Source organism: Bison bison, unplaced genomic scaffold (genome assembly GCF_000754665.1).
Source record: "Bison bison bison isolate TAMUID 2011002044 unplaced genomic scaffold, Bison_UMD1.0 scf7180017864464, whole genome shotgun sequence".
NCBI classification, from domain to species: domain Eukaryota; kingdom Metazoa; phylum Chordata; class Mammalia; order Artiodactyla; family Bovidae; genus Bison; species Bison bison.
In genome coordinates, this window is record NW_011495025.1 from 7,447,834 (window position 1) to 7,466,957 (window position 19,124).

Here is a 19,124-nt window from a genome sequence, read left to right on the forward strand (position 1 = left end):
GCATTGACATCTGCTTTACATCTGGACAGTGGGAAAGTAAGAGAGTCCTAGTCAAAATGAAAACCCACTGGACTTGTTAAAAGATTTGTTCTTAGATGGGGAAACATGCTAATTAAAGTGAAAAAGCACTGGACTGGGAATGAAGAATCTTGGTTCTAATTTTGGCTCAACTTCTCTTTGGATGAACTGTTTTGGGCAACAGAGTTAACATTTTCAGCCCTAGTCTTCTCATTTGCCTAAAAGACAGTAATTTCTCTATCGTAAGGTGATGGTGAGTATTGATAAAGGCTTGTGAAGTGCATGTAATGACAAATGTAGGGAAATTTGATTATCGAGTCAGTCAGTCATTTCAGTTGTTCAGTCATGTCCGACTCTGTGACCCCATAAACTTTAGCACTCCAGGCCTCCCTGTCCATCACCAGCTCCTGGAGTCCACCCAAACCCATGTCCATTGAGTCGGTGATGCCATCCAGCCATCTCATCCTCTGTCATCCCCTTCTCCTTCTGCCCTCAATCTTTCCCAGCATCAGGGTCTTTTCCAATGAATCAACTCTTTGCATGAGGGGGCCAAAGTATTGGAGTTTCAGCTTTAGCATCAGTCCTTCCAATGAACACCCAGGACTGATCTCCTTTAGGATGAACTGGTTGGATCTCCTTGTAGTCCAAGGGACTCTCAAGAGTCTTCTCCAGCACCACAGTTCAAAAGCATCAGTTCTTCGGTGCTCAGCTTTCTTTATAGGCCAACTCTCACATCCATACATGACCACTGGAAAAACTATAGCCTTGACTAGACGGACCTTTGTTGACAAAGTAGTCTCTGTTTTTTAAGATGCTGTCTATGTTGGCCATAATTTCCTTCCAAGGAGTAAGCATCTTTTAATTTCATGGCTGCAATCACCATCTGTAGTATATTATTAATAATAATACTGCACATAAGATGCTTAGAATGATGAAAGTATGTTCTTAGATATTTTTCAGAAATGTAAATGAAGTTTCCCTCTACTGCCACATTGGCATCTCCAGCCCATTCTTTACACTGAAGCTATAATGATCTTCTAAAAAATATAAATCTAATGATATCACTCCCAGTCCTTGGTGGCCTCCAGTGGCTTCCCATCGTTGTTAGGACTGGAGCCAGTGTTCTCAACATGGCTAACAAGCCTCTATACCATCTGGTCCATTTTTATATCTCACAGCATCTTTTCTTTGGCTTTGTGGATTTTACCTCCATTGCTTTCTTTCAGGATCTCAGTGTACTGTATTCCTCATCTCAGAGCCATTGCACAATGCTGTTCCTTTACCTGAGAATGGTCTTCCCCTTTTGCTTCTCAGTTCTAACCTCATGGTAGGCTGAATAGTGACATCCCCCTCTTACCCCCAAAGATGTCCATGTCCTAAACTCCAGAAGCTATGAATATGTTATCTTACATGGTAAAAGGGATTTTTCATTTGTGATTAAAGATCTTGAGATGGAGAGATTACTCTCAATATTCAAATGGAATTTAATGTAATCACAGGGGTCCATGTAAGAGTGAAGAATGAGAATCATTGTGATAAGATATATGAATAAGGAGGTAAGAGATTGGGGTAAGTGTAAACAATTACTATAACATGAGGCAGATCTGCCAGTGGGGCACATGGGGAGAGCATCTGGCCCATTCTTGAGGATGTAGTCATTGGAAGCTTCTTACAGAAAAAGAGTCAAGTGGAGCTGCAAGGTTTGGCTGAAGAAGTGGGGCTGGAGAATGTTCAAAGTAGCAGGGGCAGCATGGGCCTACATTTCTCAGGCAAGAGCTGTGAAGAATACAGAATTCTGATATATGCAAATAGTGATGATTAAGAAGGGAGAAGAAATCAGGGGCCTTATGAGTAGTTTAGTGATTTAGGTCAATAAGGGACTGTGGAAGGATTTTAAGCAGCATAGAGAAATTAGATTTTAATTATAGGGGGTGAGTGAGAGAAGAGGAAAAAGCTATTTTTGGTATTTGGTGAAGGGAAGACTTTGGTCTGAAAAGGAAAGTGGCAGTGAAAATGAAGCAAATTGACAAGTCCTGGAGATATTTTTAGGAGGTAATCTCAGCAGGACTTGGACTGATAAGATGTGGGGAGAGAGGGAGCAAAAGATTCCTCCTAGATTATTAACTTGGAGAACTGAGGAGACTGTTGGTGATGCCATTCATTGAGATAAGAAACAGGAGAGGAGAAATGTACTAAAAAGTTATCTGTTCAAAATGTCTGCAACAAAGAGGTGCTTTTTAAAGAGATTGTGGATTCAGCTCTAAGATAGGCTAGCCAACCTGGATGATAGTGGGTAGAAGGGATTCTTGGTTGTGAATATGGTCTGGAAGGGTTAGATTCAGAGAACGGGCTGCATCTGAGAAGGTTAAAATAGAATCTGGGTAGAGTATTTCATACATTTAAGTTTCCAAATTTAACTGCATAATGCTGAATCAAGGAGATATCATTTCCTAGTCCACATAAAGCATATCTTACATATTTTAGCTGAACACAAACTCTATGATATTATGTAGTTTCTACAAAGATGACATGATCGTTGGTAACAGTATTGGAGATATAACATTTAAAATGAACCAGAAGATGTTGCTATTCTGCCTTGAGCTGCTCAGTCCTCTTCTAGAGTATTATATTCAGTTCTGGATGCCACAGATGAACATGGATTATCTTGAGAATATTTACAGGAGAGTAGAGAGGATGGTGAAGCCCTTTGTAACCATTGATGGAAAGAGATTTTTTGAGGAATTCGGATGTTTGCTGCAAAGAGAGACTTTGTTTATATTTGTCAGGATGTGGGGAAATGCATAAGTTTACAAAGGCTGTCATTTGAAAGACAGATTAATCATAGTCTGTGTTATCCAAGGAATAGAAGTGGAATTAATGGAAGAATTTGAGGTAGTCAAGGGGTTGAGAAGCTTTGTCTTGAATAGATTTTTGTGGAAGTTTTGAAATAAGTATTGAATAGAGTGGCAGAGTTCCACTGCATATTAAGAAAGACCACCATTGAAATAATTAGTTTTTACAAAAGAGAAAGAGGTTGCCTCAATTTAGTACACCTGGAGGCTCATAAATTGAAGTTTATGTTCAGTATCCAAAGGATCATTGGACTAAATGACTTGTGTGTGTGTGTGTGTGTTAGTCACTCAGTCGTGTCTGATTCTTTGCGACCCCATGGACTGTAATTTGCCAGGCTACTCTGTTCATGGAATTCTCTAGGCAAGAATACTGGAGTAGATTGCCATTCCCTTTTCCAGGGGATCTTTTCAACCCAGGGATTGAACTTGGGTCTCCTGCATTGCAGACAGATTTTTACAGTCTGAGATACCAGGGAAGCCAAAATGATGTGATCTCTCTTCTATCCCTGAAGGCCAAAAGTTATGTTGAGGATGAGGGTCTGGAAAAACCAGTCTTCTCTGATGGGGTTCTCAGGACTGAGGGTAGAGGTGGGAGAATAGTGATGGCTCCAACTCCACGTATTCACAACTCGTGTCTTTATTAGAAGCCTAAGGGGAGCGGAGGATGGGAGTGTCCCTGGCAGGATGTCTCTGCTTGCCATCTGTAGCTGAGTTGAGTGAGCTATGACCATGTGTTGAGTATTAATAGTTATGTGGGAGGAAGAAAGAGGTGTGGTGCTTGAGGTGGATTAATCCTGGAGTTGATCCTGACTGAGCCCTCTCATCATTTAAAAAGAAATGGAGTATCCTGGAATCTTAATGATGGAAAGTACCTTGTAGGTCAGCTCCCCAGGTGACATCTGATGCAGACTCTGCTGAGAACGACAGTGGCTTCCCAGAGGTGGGAGTTCCTGAAATGACTCAGTATGACTGACGAGTCTCGAATTTTAAAAATAATGTTATGTTTTGGATAAAATGTCAGTATGTACACGACTATTTTAAAGTCAATCAGGAAATACTGTTTTGTGGACTATATGACACACATATAGACATAGCCCACGAGTGCTTAGTAATACAAAAATATTTGCATCTTTAGATGTATTTCCTCGATTTGTATGAAATTTCCTTGGTTTCTAGCATTTCCTAAAATAGTGTTTTACCAGAAGAAACTGGGGTACAGATGTAGAGATTTTTCTCCCCCCTGGACCCTGGAAACAATGTATTATATGCACAAAAGCAGGCTTGACTTTTTTGTCTGTTGCTGAGGGATCAGCCATTTCTTCCTAAGAGCTGCCATGGTGACATATTTCCCCTCATTTATACTGGAAAGTGGGGCATTTGCCTGTAAGACAGGTTGAAAACAATTTATCTGGCATTTTGAAAAAGGTAGAAAATGAACCAACCTCTCTCCTCCCTCCTTTTCCCCTTGCCCTCTTTTCATCCTGCATTTTGACAGTTTGTATGTAGGTAAAGAATATTGTGGCATTATGGAGGCTAATTAAAGCCAATTATAGCCTGACTGACCTGTCACCACAATCAAATTAGCAAAAGAACAGTGGAACATATTTGGAAAACAGTTTCTTCTATAGCACATAAGGCTGATTTGTTCACATTTATTTTAGGGATCTCAGTACAATAATCACTCTACTGCAACATCACGTAGTTGTACCTTGTCTCTTAATATGTTTATTTTTCTGCAGTAGGCGCCTCCTCTTAGAAAATTTAAAACGAAGTGAGGAAAGCATAAGGAAAAAATGGGAAAGTAAAATCCCGTTAATCTAAGATGCCTTAGACTAATTGCAATTGCATAGGTTTTTATATGGCTTACCTTTCATTGTTATTATTCTTTTTGTCATGTGGTTTGCAGTCTTCAAATTTATTTGCATGAAATAAGGAGCACTTTTTGTCTGACTGTCTCATATGTCTCCAGCCTCACTTCTCAGTATCACACAGTTCAATCCAGCCACACCAATATTATTTCATAAAAATTCTCCAAACCAAATGATATGGGTTTTCCCCTCCATTTTTCTTGATTGCTGCATAATACTCTAGGATGTGAATGCACCATAATTTATTCAATTATTCCCTTATTAATATGCATTTGATTTCAGCTTTTGCCATTACAAACAAAACTGCAGAAGGCATTCTTCTACATATATAGTTATGCATTTCTGGGCATAGGATATGTGAATTTTAAATTTTAACAGATATTGTCAGCTTGCTTTCCAAAAAATGGTAACATTTCATGAAACAACACTTTTAATAAAGCATGATCTCCTTCATGTTATCACCAAAAGTAATGATTGTAGCTCTTAATGGTTTTTGGAGTACAGGTCTTTTGTCTCCTCAGGTAAGTTTATTCCCCGTGTTTTATTCTATTTTATGCAGTGGGAAATGAGATTGTTTCCTTAGTTTCTCTTTCTGATCTTTCACTGTTAATATATAAAAATGCAACAGATTTCTGTGTATTTATTTTGTATCCTGTGACTTTACCAAATTCATTGATGACCTCTAATAGTTTTCTAGTAGTATCTTTAGGATTTTCTATGTATACTATCATGTCATCTGCAAACAGTGACAATTTTAATTCCTTCTAATTTGGATTCCTTTTATTTCTTTTCCTTTTCTGATTGCTGTGACTAGGACTTCCAAAACCATATTGAATAAAAGTGGTGAGAGTGGACATCTTTGTCATTTTCCTGATCTTAGAGGAAATGCTTTCAGCTTTTCACTGTTGTATGTGATGTTAGCTGTGGACTTGTCATATATGGCTTTTATTATGCTGATGTAAGTTCTCTCTATGCCCACTTTCTGGATAGTTTTTGTTTTATCATGAGTGAATGTTGAGTTTTGTCAAATTTTTTTTTGTATTTATTGAGATTATCATATGATTTTTAGTCTTTGTTTTGTTAATGTGGTGCTTTATGTTGATTGATTTGCAGGCATTGAATCATCCTTGCATTCCTGGCATGAATCTCACTTGGTCATGGTATATGTAATCTATTGTGGAATTCATTTGCTAATGTTGTGTTGAGGATTTTTGCATATATGTTCATCAGTGACATTGTCCTGTAATTTTCTTATTTTGTAGTGTCTTTGCCTGGTTTTGGTATTAAGGTAATTCTGGACTTGTAGAATGAGTTTGGGAGTATTCCTTCACCTTCAGTTTCTTTTTGGAAATAGTTTGAGAGGATAGGTGTTAATTCTTCTTTAAATGTTTGATATAATTCAGCCGTAAAGTTATATGGTCCTGAATTTTTGTTTATTGGAGTTTTTTGATTACTGATTCAGTTTCATTACTAGTGATCAGTCTATTCATATTTTCTGTTTCTTCCTGATTCAGTCTTGAAAGATTACATGTTTCCAGGAATTTATCCAGGTTTTTCAAAGTTGTCTAATATATTGGCACATAATTGTTTGTCTTACTTGTCTCCTGAGAAACCTGTATGTGGGTCAAGAAGGAACAGTTAGAACCCTGTATGGAACAACTGATTGGTTCAAGATTGAGAAAGGAGTACGACAGGGCTGTCTGCTGTCACCCTGTTTGTTTAACCTACATGCTGACCACATCAGGAGAAATGCCAGGCTGGATGAGTTATAAGCTGGAATCGAGATAGGCAGGAGAAACATCAACTTAGATATGTGGGTGATACCACTCTAATGGCAGAAAGCGAAGAGGAACTAAACAGCCGCTTGATGAGGGTGAAGGAAGAGAGTGAAAGAGCCAGCTTAAAACTAAATATTAAAAAAACTAAGGTCATGGCATCCAGTCATACTACTGCATGGAAATAGAAGGGGAAAAGGTAGAAGTGGTGACAGATTTCCTCTTCTTGGGCTCTAAAATCACTGCGGATGGTAATTGCAGCCATGAAATCAGAGGATGATTGCTTCTTGGCAGGAAAGTGATGACAAATCTAGACAGTGTGTTGAAAAGCAGAGATGTTACCCTGTTGACAAAGGTCTGTATAGTCAAGGCTATGGTCTTCCCAGTGGTCATAAATGGTTGTGAGACCTAGATGGACCGTAAAGAAGGCAGAACACTGAAGAATTGATGCCTTCAGACTGTGGTACTGGAGAAGACTCCTGAAAGTCCCTTGGACAGCAAGGAGATCAAACCAGTCAGTCTTAAGGGAGATCAGCCCTGAATGTTCACTTGAAGGACTAATGCTGAAACTTCAGAATTTTGGTCATCTGATGCACAAGCTGGAATCAAGATTGCCGGGAGAAATATCAATAACCTCAGATATGCAGATAACACCACCCTTATGGAAGAAAGTGAAGAGGAACTAAAAAGCCTCTTGATGAAACTGAAAGAGGAGAGTGAAAAAGTTGGCTTAAACTCAACATTCAGAAAACGAAGATCATGGCATCTGGTCCCATCACTTCATGGGAAATAGATGGGGAAACAGTGGAAACAGTGTTAGACTTTATTTTTTTGGGGGCTCCAAAATCACTGCAGATGGTGATTGCAGCCATGAAATTAAAAGACACTTACTCCTTGGAAGGAAAGTTATGACCAACCTAGATAGCATGTTAAAAAGCAGAGACATTACTTTGCCAACAAAGGTCCGTCTAGTCAAGGCTATGGTTTTTCCAGTGGTCATGTATGGATGTGAGAGCTGGACTGTGAAGAAAGCTGAGCACTGACGAATTGATGCTTTTGAACTGTGGTGTTGGAGAAGACTCTTGAAAGTCCCTTGGACTGAAAGGAGGTCCAACCAGTCCATCCTAAAGGAGATCAGTCCTGGGTGTTCATTGGAAGGACTGATGCTAAAGCTGAAACTCCAATACTTTGGCCACCTCATGCGAAGAGTTGACTCACTGGAAAAGACCCTGATGCTGGGAAGGATTGTGGGCAGGAGGAGAAGGGAATGACAGAGGATAAGATGGCTGGATGGCATCACCGACTTAATGGACATGAGTTTGGGTGAACTCCGGGAGCTGGTGATGGACAGGGAGGCCTGGCATGCTGCGATTCGTGGGGTTGCAGAGTTGGACACGACTGAGCGACTGAACTGAACTGAACTGATGTGAACAGCTGACTCATTGGAAAAGTCCTTGATGGTGGCAAAGATAGAGGGCAAAAGAAGAGGAGGGCATCAGAGGATGAGATGGCTGGACGGCATCACCGATGCAATGGACATGAACTTGGGCAAACTCTGAGAGATGATGAGGGACAGAGAGGCCTGATGTGCTGCAGTCCATGGAGTTGCAAAGAGTCGAACATGATTGGGCAACTGAACAACAACAACAACAAATGGTTGTATTATCTCTTATTATACTTTGTATTTCTGTGTTGTCATTTGTAACTTCTCTTTAATATCTGATTTTATTTATTTGGCCCTCTCTCTTTTTTTCTTAATTAATTTGACTAAGAAGTTTGATTAATTTGTTTGTCTTTTTAGGGAACCAGCTCTCAGTTTCATTGATCTTTTCTGTTGTCTTTTAGTTTTTATTTAATTTCTACTCTGCTCTTTACTATTTCTTTTCTTCCATTAACTTGGGATGTTGTTACTTCTTTTTCTAGTTGTTTTTCGGTTTAAGGTTAGATTGTTTATTTGAGTTGTTACTGTTTTCTGAGATAGATCTGTATTGCTATAAACTTCCCTCTTGCTGCTGCTAAGTCGCTTCAGTCGTGTCTGACTCTGTGCGACCCCATAGACAGCAGCCCACCAGGCCCGGCCGTCCCTGGGATTCTCCAGGCAAAAACACTGGAGTGGGTTGCCATTTCCTCCTCCAATGCATGAAAGTGAAAAGTGAAAGTGAAGTCACTTTTTCTATGTCCCTTAGATTTTGGAACTTTGTGTTTCCATTTCCATTTATCTCAATACTTTTTTCATTTTCTCTTTGTTTTCTTTGTTGACCCATTGGTTGTTTAATAGCGTGCTGTTTAGCCAACATATGTTTGTGTTTTTTTGCATTTGTTTTCTTTGTAGCTGATTTTGAGTCTTCTGTCCTGCTGTTTATTCCCTCTAGTGTTGTTTTCATTCACTTATTGTATTATTCAATTCTGATTGAGTCTTTTTTACATTTTCTATCTCTTTGTTGAAGTTCTCACTGAGTTCATTCTTTCCCTAAATTCGACAGGCTTATTTATGACTATTATTTTGAACTTTATATCAGGTAAACTGCTTATTTCCATTTCACGTAGTTCTTTTATGAGGCTTTGTCTTATTTGTTCTTTTGGAAGATATTCCTTTATCTCCTTATTTTTCCTGTCTATGCTTGTTTCTGTGAAGTAGGTGTATCAGCTTTGTCTCATGGTCTTAAGAGCGGCCTTATATAGAAGGGGTCCTGCAGAACCCACAGGTGCAATAGCCCTGGTCACCAGAGCCAGATGCTCCAGGGATATGGTCTATGGACTGTGTTTACCCTCCTATTGTTGTTGGGCACTGATTGCTGCAGATGTGCTGGAGGGCAGGCTTGGTCCCAGGCTGGCTACTGTGGAGGAATGGCTGTGACTGCTGCAGATGCCCTAATGGACAGGATTTGTTGCTTGCCTGGCTGTCTATGAGGCCTGACTGTGACTGCTATGGACACACTGGTGGGCAGAGTTGACTCCTGCCCTGGCTGGCTAGAGAGTCTGGCAGTGACTGCTATGGGCATGGTGATGTGTGGGGCTGACCTCCTGAAGAGGGAGATGCTTTGGAGGGGCACTGGTGCCTGCTGAGGCCTGCTTGGTGGGGGTGGGGTCTGGCCCCTAGGATGGGAGAAGCTTTGGGAGGGCATTGGTGCCAGTTACCTCTGTCTCGTTTTTCTTTTAAAACTATGTTATTGCTTTTAAATCTTGATTAAGAGTTTTCTGTTGCTCTTAATTTGACCATGTAGTTTTCTAGATATTCTTGCAATATTTTTGACCTATCTTCTTTGCCAGTTTAATTTGTTACAAACTACATTATCTCCATTGAATTAAAATCTATATTTGTCATATATTAAATTTTTATGTATCCTGGACATATCCTATGCCAGTGTCATTCTGATTTGATTAAAGTTTTGGGCTTTATGGTATTTTCTGATATCTGGTTGGATCAGTCTTCTCTCAATGTTAATCATATTAAATTTTTATGTTAATTTTAAGATACTTAATGGTTTTATATAACTCTTCTCATCCAAGAGTGACGGTGTGTTTTAAAAATATATTCAGATATTGTTTTACATACTTTAGTAATGTTTTATCATTTTATTCACATGGATTTTGTCTTTCTTGATAATTGTGTTCCTATACATTTTAAAGTGAATGGAATGTTTTTGTTTTCAGTTGTATTTGTTGGCAATAAGATCATTTTCTGAAAAATATAAATTTTTATTATACCCACACATAAAATTAAAAAAGAATTCTAGGAATTTAAAAAAATTAGAATATCTTATTTTTGTCCTTGACTGACAGTTTGACCTGTTACAGAATTCTAGATTGGAATTAATATTCTTTGTAACTTTGGTGATTTCTGTTCTTTTGTCTTCAAGCACTCAGTGTTGCTGATAAATCTGATTACCAGCTGAATTCTCATTTCTTCATAAGGAATTTTTTTTCCCTCTGAGAAAACATTTAGAGTATTTCTCTTAATTCTGTAGTGTTCAAGAATTTTGTATGTTTTAATGGGTCATTTTGATCATTTATTTTGCTGGAAATTGTTCATTTCAATTTAGAATTTCTCTTTTTCTTTAGCTCTATAAATTTTCTTTTAAAAAGTGTATTTTGTCATAACTCCATACTTTTTACTTTTTACTCCATCTTATAAATAAGAACTTAGTTCTTATCTGTTTGAACTACTCTTAGTCTAACTTGAAGTTTCCTGAGTTGATTTCCTTTATGTCTATGTTGTTTTCTTTCTATTTTTTATAAACATGAATCTGGGCATAGCCACCTGAGTGGAAGACTTGCTTAGCCATGCTGCATCCCTCATGTAACATAAGCAAGAATAATACATGTTTGTTGTAAATCACTGAGGTTTAGGAGTTGTTTGTTGCATAGCAAAAGATGAATAAGATAATGTACACATTTATTTGTCTTTTTACAGTATATACTGGTAGACCCATTGCCTTTAAGTTTTTTAATATATTTTTCTATTTTTTGAATTCATTCTTTTTAATAATAGTCTTTTTATTTTTGTGTGTTTTTTAGTTTCTCTAATTAGATATATTAGTTTCACTAATTAGATATTTTAAGTTCATCTTTTTTTGAATTATATCCATTCATCTTGTGATCTTTAATTCTGACAGTTTATAAATATATAAATATAGTTCAAAGTAAAAGAATTTAAAAAGATAGAGCATGAAAACTGTAAGCATAAGAAAATGAATGTGGCCATATCAACATCAGACAAAGTAGATTTCAACCTCACAGTATTGCCAGAGATAAAGGGAACGTTTCGTCATGATATAAGATCCACCTGAAGATAAGATAGAGTGAGATATTCTTTTCCCCTCCCTCTGGCAAGAGATGACAATTTTGTTTTCCTAATCTGACCTTGCTACTAAGGATGGTGCCCCTTCACAGTCATCACAAGTCCTGCTTTGGGTTTATTCAGAGGCATAAGGTCCCTTCTCTATGTGACCATTAGTCCTGGTTTTACTAGGTTCCCTCTATTACCTTTGCCAGTCAGAAAGCCCAACTTTTGCATTTGCTTACCACTCCTTTCGGCTTCCCTGATGGCTCAGTGGTAAAGAATCCACCTGCAATGCAGGAGATGTGGGTTCAATCCCTGGGTTAGAAAGATGCCCAGGAGGAGAAAATGCTAACCTACTCTAGTATTCTTGCCTGGAAAATCCCATGGACAGAGGAGTCTGGCAGGCTGTAGTCCATGGGGTCACAAAGAGTCAGCCAAAACTGAGCACCCACACAGTACCACCCCTTTTACAGTATGGGGATAAATTTTTTGGTCTTTGTGGAATTGCCTTGTTTTCTTTTGAGACCATATTTGTTGTAATTCATCTAATACCGATATAGTTTTTGGTGGGAAGGGTTTTCAGAATATTTAGTTTAGTATACTGCCTGAAGGAAAAGTCCTATCTTGCTTTTAAAACTCCAGTTTCACTGTTTACCTGTGGCCTTGAACAAATTCATCTCAATAATTTTTAACTTCTTCACTTATAAAAGGAGACAGTATATCTACCTTTTACTTTTGTGTTAGAGGTGCTAGCATAAGTATTAAACATGCTTAGGGAAGTATCTGGAATATAACAAGTACCGTATAAGTGGTTTTTATTCTTTTTTTTCCTCTTTGGTTTACATTAGCAGTAAAAATGAGGGATTCAGTAAATCTATATTGAATAAAGTGGAATCATAAAACATTCTGCTATAGGGTTGGTAAATGACTGCTTGCAGACTGGACACGTGTGTTTTAAAGTTAAGTTTTATTGGAATATAGCCATGCCCATTTGTGTATTGTCATCACTGCTCTTGCATTACAATGGCAGATTGGATAGTTGAAACAGAGACCAATGCAGGCTTAAAAATACTTAACTATCTGTGTTTGAAAAAGTTAGTTTTTCCCTGTTGTAGTATTTAGAGGCAATGACTTTTCAAGATCAAGTTCACTGCTAAGCCTACTAAAGACATATATATAGCAGCATTAGATCTTCTATTATAATATCTGTAATTTACTTTTTAAAGTTACCTTAATTACTTTCCCTTCATTCCCTCATTAACCTTCAGGCTTTCAGTTGTCCTAAATCCTCTATATCCCACTAACTCCTCAAATGGAACACTTCTCAACCATCCTTTTATCGTAGACTCTCCAAGATTAACCCCCTTTTTGCTACATCTCTTATTTTTAATTATCATATTATCTTTATGTCTTTTATTTCTTCTCTTTTATTTCAACTTTTTTCTTCAAACAAAACAAAATTCCCCAAATAAAATAATACACATGCGTCCAGCTAGTTTCTTAATTGTGTCGTGTCTTCTCTAAGTTGGCTGTCATTCTTAAATCTGTTGACCTCCTTTTCATTTTAGCTGCTGCTGCCCTAGCTTGTATCTTTGTTCTTCATGTCTGGATGTTTTTCCTAATCTGGGCTCACATTTCCATTCCATTCTTATTTCCCACTTTCCCACTATACTCTTCATACACTTTAAGTTCTGTATTATTGAGTCTCTACAAACACTTCACACCCTTCACACCTCCTTGCCTTTGTTTGTATGATTTATGATTGGACCTGGAGATCTGTCAACTTCTCATTCCTCTATTCATCCCTTCTAATTCCTTAATGAAAACTCTCTCTCTTACCAGATTTGTTTCACTAACTCTCCAAGCAGCATTTCCTTCCTGCTTTCAATAACCAGTGCTCCTGTAGTACGTTAGAATGCTGACCTGATTCTTACTAAGTTGAATTCTTCTTTTTTGAAATGTATGTCTCTGCCACTGATGATAATGCACTTGAGGATAAACGTGACATCTCAGTTATCTTTTGTGCTTAGTGTGGCACCTGGAACAGAGCATATCCAATAAAACTTTGTTAAATGAAGGAACAAATTTAAATAGGTTCTAAGTAAGTTTAATCAAAATGTGAATAGTTGTTCAGGCATATTTTTTTGAGTTTGATGACAGTGTAAAACAACCACAGTCACCCACACAAACATTCTGGACTCTTAGAGCTATTGCCGACCTCAGATGGCAAATTTTTATATCCATAAATAACCCTGTGCAAGCTGCTCTGTGAAGATTCCTTTCTCCTTCAAGAAGTGAGTAAGCCAAAGATATTAATTGTGAAAATTCAGAGAAAAGTCATAATCAGTAGGATGATGGTTTAAAAATCTTGAACTTTGCCAAAATTAAGTACTTTACTCAGAAGCAGTTTTCCTCTATTCATCTTGAATTGTGTAAAAATCTTATGATCAAAGAGTCAGCCCATTATTGTCCCCTGAAGAGTACATGGCGTTTGGTTATATATCACATATCGTCTTTAAAAAGAAAGTGTCTATGAACACCATTTCACAGATGGGTCAATCTGATATCCATAAACATTGGGGGAAAAGTCTAGATCTTATAGGAAGTCTGTAGGAATGAAGGTCACACAAAATTCATTTCCTGTGTCAGCTACTCTGACTGTAAAAATAACTTCATGAGCTCTCACTGGAGGGCTGGAAAACAAATAGAGGGGGCTCGGGGAGTGGTGGGCTTAAGAAACAACAGCATACTTGTGCTTTGGGCTACCAGACACCTAAGAGCCCCAGCAAGGACCCCATGCCCAGGAGAGATTGTGACTTTGGGTATGCTTCCTGAGGAAGTTGGGCTTAGTCTGGGGTGGGCTGAGAGAGTCTATCAGAAAGCCTAGGTTTTGGGACATGCATGGATAACCTTCTGATTGCTCTTTGGTTTGAGGCTACTGGAACTGATCTGACTTCAGAGTGTATTATAGTCAGTAATTAAAATAAACTATGATTAAGAATAAAAGTAGAGTCATATGTCAAATGCAATGAGAATGCTAAACTCATTTTTCAGTTGAGGAAATCAAGGCTAAGTATCTTTCTGAGGTCATCTAGCTAATAAATGTCATAGCCAGGATTTGAATACTGTTCTATTTTACTTATACATGTGTTTTTAATCAGTATGTGATTCCACATTTCTGAGACATCTATCTACATATATGTATATGTGTGTATATATACATTTATACATACAACTATGTGTATGTAGATGTGTATCTACACACACATGTGTGTATATATATATGTATATATACAAACACTCACACACAGATATGTACTGTTTGCAATATGTGGTAAAAATTTAAGGGGCTCAGAACAAATGGGGAATTCAGGAATCTTTGATCTGTATTTATGGTTAAGGAGTCTGTATTGTTTGACTGTTGCCATGTAAAAAATTACCCCAAAACTTAATGGCTTAAAATAGCAACCATTTATTATTTCATTGTTTCTTCAGGTCAGAAATCTGGGAAAGGTTTATTGAATACTTCTGGCTCAAGATTTCTCATGAGATTGCAGTCAAGTTTTTGATTGGGGTTGTGCTCTCATCTAGGGTATAGACTGGGAGGAGATTCTGCTTCCAGCTCACTTGTGTGGTTGTTGGCAAGCTGCCGTCTTTCACCACATGGCTCTCTCCACAGAGTTGCTTCACAACATGACAGTCTGGCAAGCAATTTAAGAGCAAGCAAATGAGAGCACCCCAAGACAATTTCTGCTATAGTCTATTCATCAGAAGTGCGTTATTAAGTTGAACCCTCCCTCAAGTGGAGGAGAATTACTTAAGAGCAAGCATATCAGGAGACGTGGTTTATTGGACCATCTTAGGTGCTTACCATAGGAGATGTTTCTTAGTTTTTTTAAGACCATGTTTAGTTTCCTGGGCTCAGGGATACTTGTGTTTAGATTATTGAGGAATCACTACTGCAGGCATCAGATGTAAATCAATGCAATGTGACATTGCATCTTATCATTCTAGGCAACCCTCACAGCTCTTATTTGTTTCTAATGACAGATCTGTAAGTGTAAAACATTCCATTAGGATCAGTAAATTAGATCATAGTTATCACAATTGTCTGTGGCAGAGGCAGAGGCACAATAATGTTTACCTATTCATTGCACTCAATGGGGTGTTAAATAGTATGTGTCTATATGTCCTATAGATATTGTTAAGGGTAAAATTTGCAATAAGAAAATAGGTAATGTAGCATGGATTAGTGGAGAAGGCAATGGAACCCCACTGCAGTACTCTTGCCTGGAAAATCCCATGGACGGAGGAGCCTGGTAGGCTGCAGTCCATGGGGTCGCTAAGAGTCGGACACGACTGAGCGACTTCACTTTTACTTTTCACTTTCATGCATTGGAGAAGGAAATGGCAACCCACTCCAGTGTTCTTGCCTGGAGAATCCCAGGGACGGGGGAGCCTGGTGGGCTGCCGTCTGTAGGGTCACACAGTCAGACACTACTGAAGCGACTTAGCAACAGCAGCAGCAGCAGCAAGAATTAGAAGACTGGGACCTAGATATTGTCTTTGTGTGGACATATTATTTAATCTCTTTGGTTCCCATTTTCCTTATCTGTATAATGAGGTAATTGAGCAAGAAGAGGAGTGGGCAACTCAGAAGCCTTCATGGATCAGGCAAACAGTATAAGAGAGTGAAGGATTAGGTATAAGACAGAATGAGCAATGGGACTATGACCACTGGAGAAGGCATAGACTATCTCTATGAAGGGACTCTACTACCATGGGAAGGTAAAGGCACAATGTTGCCAGATATTTTGACTTTTCAGAAGTTAGAAATCAAGGCTTTTTGTAACAACTCATGTTTTTAAAACTCTGTATAGGCCAAGCTATTTATCCTGTGGGTGGTCAGTTTGAAAATCTTGAATGAGTATTAAGAACTCTCTAATTTAAAAAATTGTGTTCCTATTGTTCATATTAAAATGTCAACTTAGGAATACTGTGATGTAGGACATATTTATCGCAAAAATTGGAAAAAATATCTCTTTTATGAACAATTGTTGTAGGTACACATAAAAATATTCTTTGTCTTCCTTTAGGTGTTTTGTTTTTCCAACACTTCAATTGCTTTAGAAAGATCTACATTTCTGCTCCAAGGAATCAATAAAGAACAGTTAATGTGAAAGACACTTCTCATTTCATTTATATTTGACCCTTAGTGCTGCTGGGAAAATAGAACAGGAATTACAAATGAGAAATTTAAATGAATCTTGATGCTATCTGATAAGAATCTTTGCTACTTCAGGTCATGGACTCAGTGATAACATCTACCTAATACTTGTTAAAATTAAGTCATAAATTGTATTCATAAAGATTTTTATAAATAACCTCACATAGGGTCAGTGTCAACAGAAGAAATTAAAAAAGCAATTGAGGAGTCCTGATGCATTAGCCTGTGAGCCCTGGAATTGACTGTGTGATTGTCAGGACCCAATTTTTACCTAATAAACACGCAAATGTCATTGTTAATATTGACACAGGGAAGTTAAATGGAGATAGTCTTCATGATAAAATGTCATTTTGGAAGAATTAATATGAAGATCATGAGTTTAAATACACGAAAGAGACAAGAAATGGAAGTTTCTGGGCGCTGTGAGTTGTGGAAGTGATAACTGGGAGGAGGCTATTTCTAGAAGACTCTGCAATTTCTTTTTAATTGGTTAAGTGAAAGGAACTGCTATTGTATTAATCCTAATTCAGGAAAATTATTTCCTTCACTGATTTAAGGCTTCAGAAAAAGCAGGCCTAGGGTCCGTGAAATACTTTACCATCTTTGCTTTTCCATTAGCAGCAGATCCATGACTTGTGGCCCTGCAGGGAGGCGAGTACCCAGCACATACCTTGTGATCTGTGCTCCAGGGTCAGAGTTTACTAATCGTCCTCCTGGGCTCTGGCTCCTGCCAAACTGACTAGATGGCACTGTTGGTTCTGAGGTATTAAGGAAAGAGATGTTCAGCATGAACGTTTCACTGAGACCTTCTGGGTTTGCCTTCTGTTGAGATCACTTATTTGTTAGCTCTGTGACCTTGGGCAAGTTGGTTAACATCTCTCTGCCTTGCCTTTCTCATCTGTCAAGTGGGGATAATCCTAGTACATGGGATTGAGGATTAAATTAGTTGATTCATATAAATAATAGGAAATTCTCATAACACACAGTGTGCATTAGATCAATTTGGCTATTACTGTTATATTGGTATTATTGTTTCTCCCCGAGGCTTTTGCCAACCTCATAGACCTTTTCCCCTTGTTTGCCACACCTGTTGTATCTGTTGCCAATTTCTGGTTCCAAACTTACTTGAAGATTAGGAGACATTCTGCCCAGTCATCCTTTTCACAATTATTAATGGGTCAGAATTTCTTACAGATGATGGGTACCTGAGTATTACTTAATAGAAAGAAGGGTTCCTAGATGTGTTTTCAGGGAAATGACCTACTGCAGAGCTCTGTATGTAGTCCTCAAGTTTCTGGTAATAGGTATCTTTGTTAACATGGACCTTAGTATTAAACATTCTATAGTAAACTTTCAGTCTCCTCCACCCGTTTTGTTTTACAGTAGGAGAAAGAAATGGCAACCCACTCCAGTGTTCTTGCCTTGAGAATCCCAGGGATGGGGGAGCCTGGTGGGCTGCTGTCTATGGGGTCTCACAGAGTTGGACACGACTGAAGCGACTTAGCAGCAGCAGCAGCAGCAGGAAAGCAATACTCACTTCTCTTTCTGGATTTAGCTCATTTATCACAAACTTTCCAAATGTTTTAAGAGCCATTATTCCCTATGTAGAATAGGCCAATTCCTCCTTGGGGCTACAGGCTTCCCTTGTGGCTTAGCTGGTAAAGAATCCGCCTGCAATATGGGAGACCTGGGTTCGATCCTTGGGTTGGGAAGATCCCCTGGAAAAGGGAATGGCTACCCTTTTCCAGTATTCTCCAGAATACCCACCGTAGTATTCTGGCCTGGAGAATTCCATGGACTGTATAGTCCATGGGCTCAAAAAGAGTTGGACACAATGGAGCAACTTTCAGTTCCATGGGGTTACAACTGTATCCTGCACTAACTTTTATCCTGGGAACCATGCCATTTTAGCACAACTTTGGTGTCCATATCTGATCTCTACTTGTGAGTCCCTTGAAGGTATCTCAAGTACTAGAAACAGGCTTGGTATAGAATGTGTGTATGTGTGTGCTCAGTCATGTCCAGCTCTTTGTCCAACCATGGACTGTAGCCTTCCAGGCTCCTCTCTCTATGGAATTTTCCAGGCAAGAATACTAGAGTGGGTTGCCATTTCCTTCTGCAGGGGATCTTCCTGATCCAGGGATCAAGGCTGGGTCTCCTGTATTTCCAGCACTGGCAGGTGGATTCTTTGCCATTACACCACCTGGGAAGCCCTGGCACAGAATAGACACTTTAAAAAATGCTTTTTGATTGAGGATGAGGAGAAAGTTGGCTACCAGGAAGATGGCTTTGTTGGTGAAGACCTTTGAGGAAGGAACATTTGTTTTTTCATTCAGATTGGATCAGGCTTTGTTTGGACATTTTCTAAGGAAAGACAGGTGACTTGGGCCATATGTCTAAACACAGAAAGAGTGATTCCCAAGAAGGTTGCTGATCCTAAACTTGGTATAGCTACTTTTACAATGCTTGAGTAGAATTATATAACTTAATACTTGTAAAGGCAATTAAAGGAATTTTTTTGAGAATGGAGCCTAAACTTGGAATAAACTTGTGTATTAATATTCACCATGAGCATAAAATCACACATACACACAATACTGC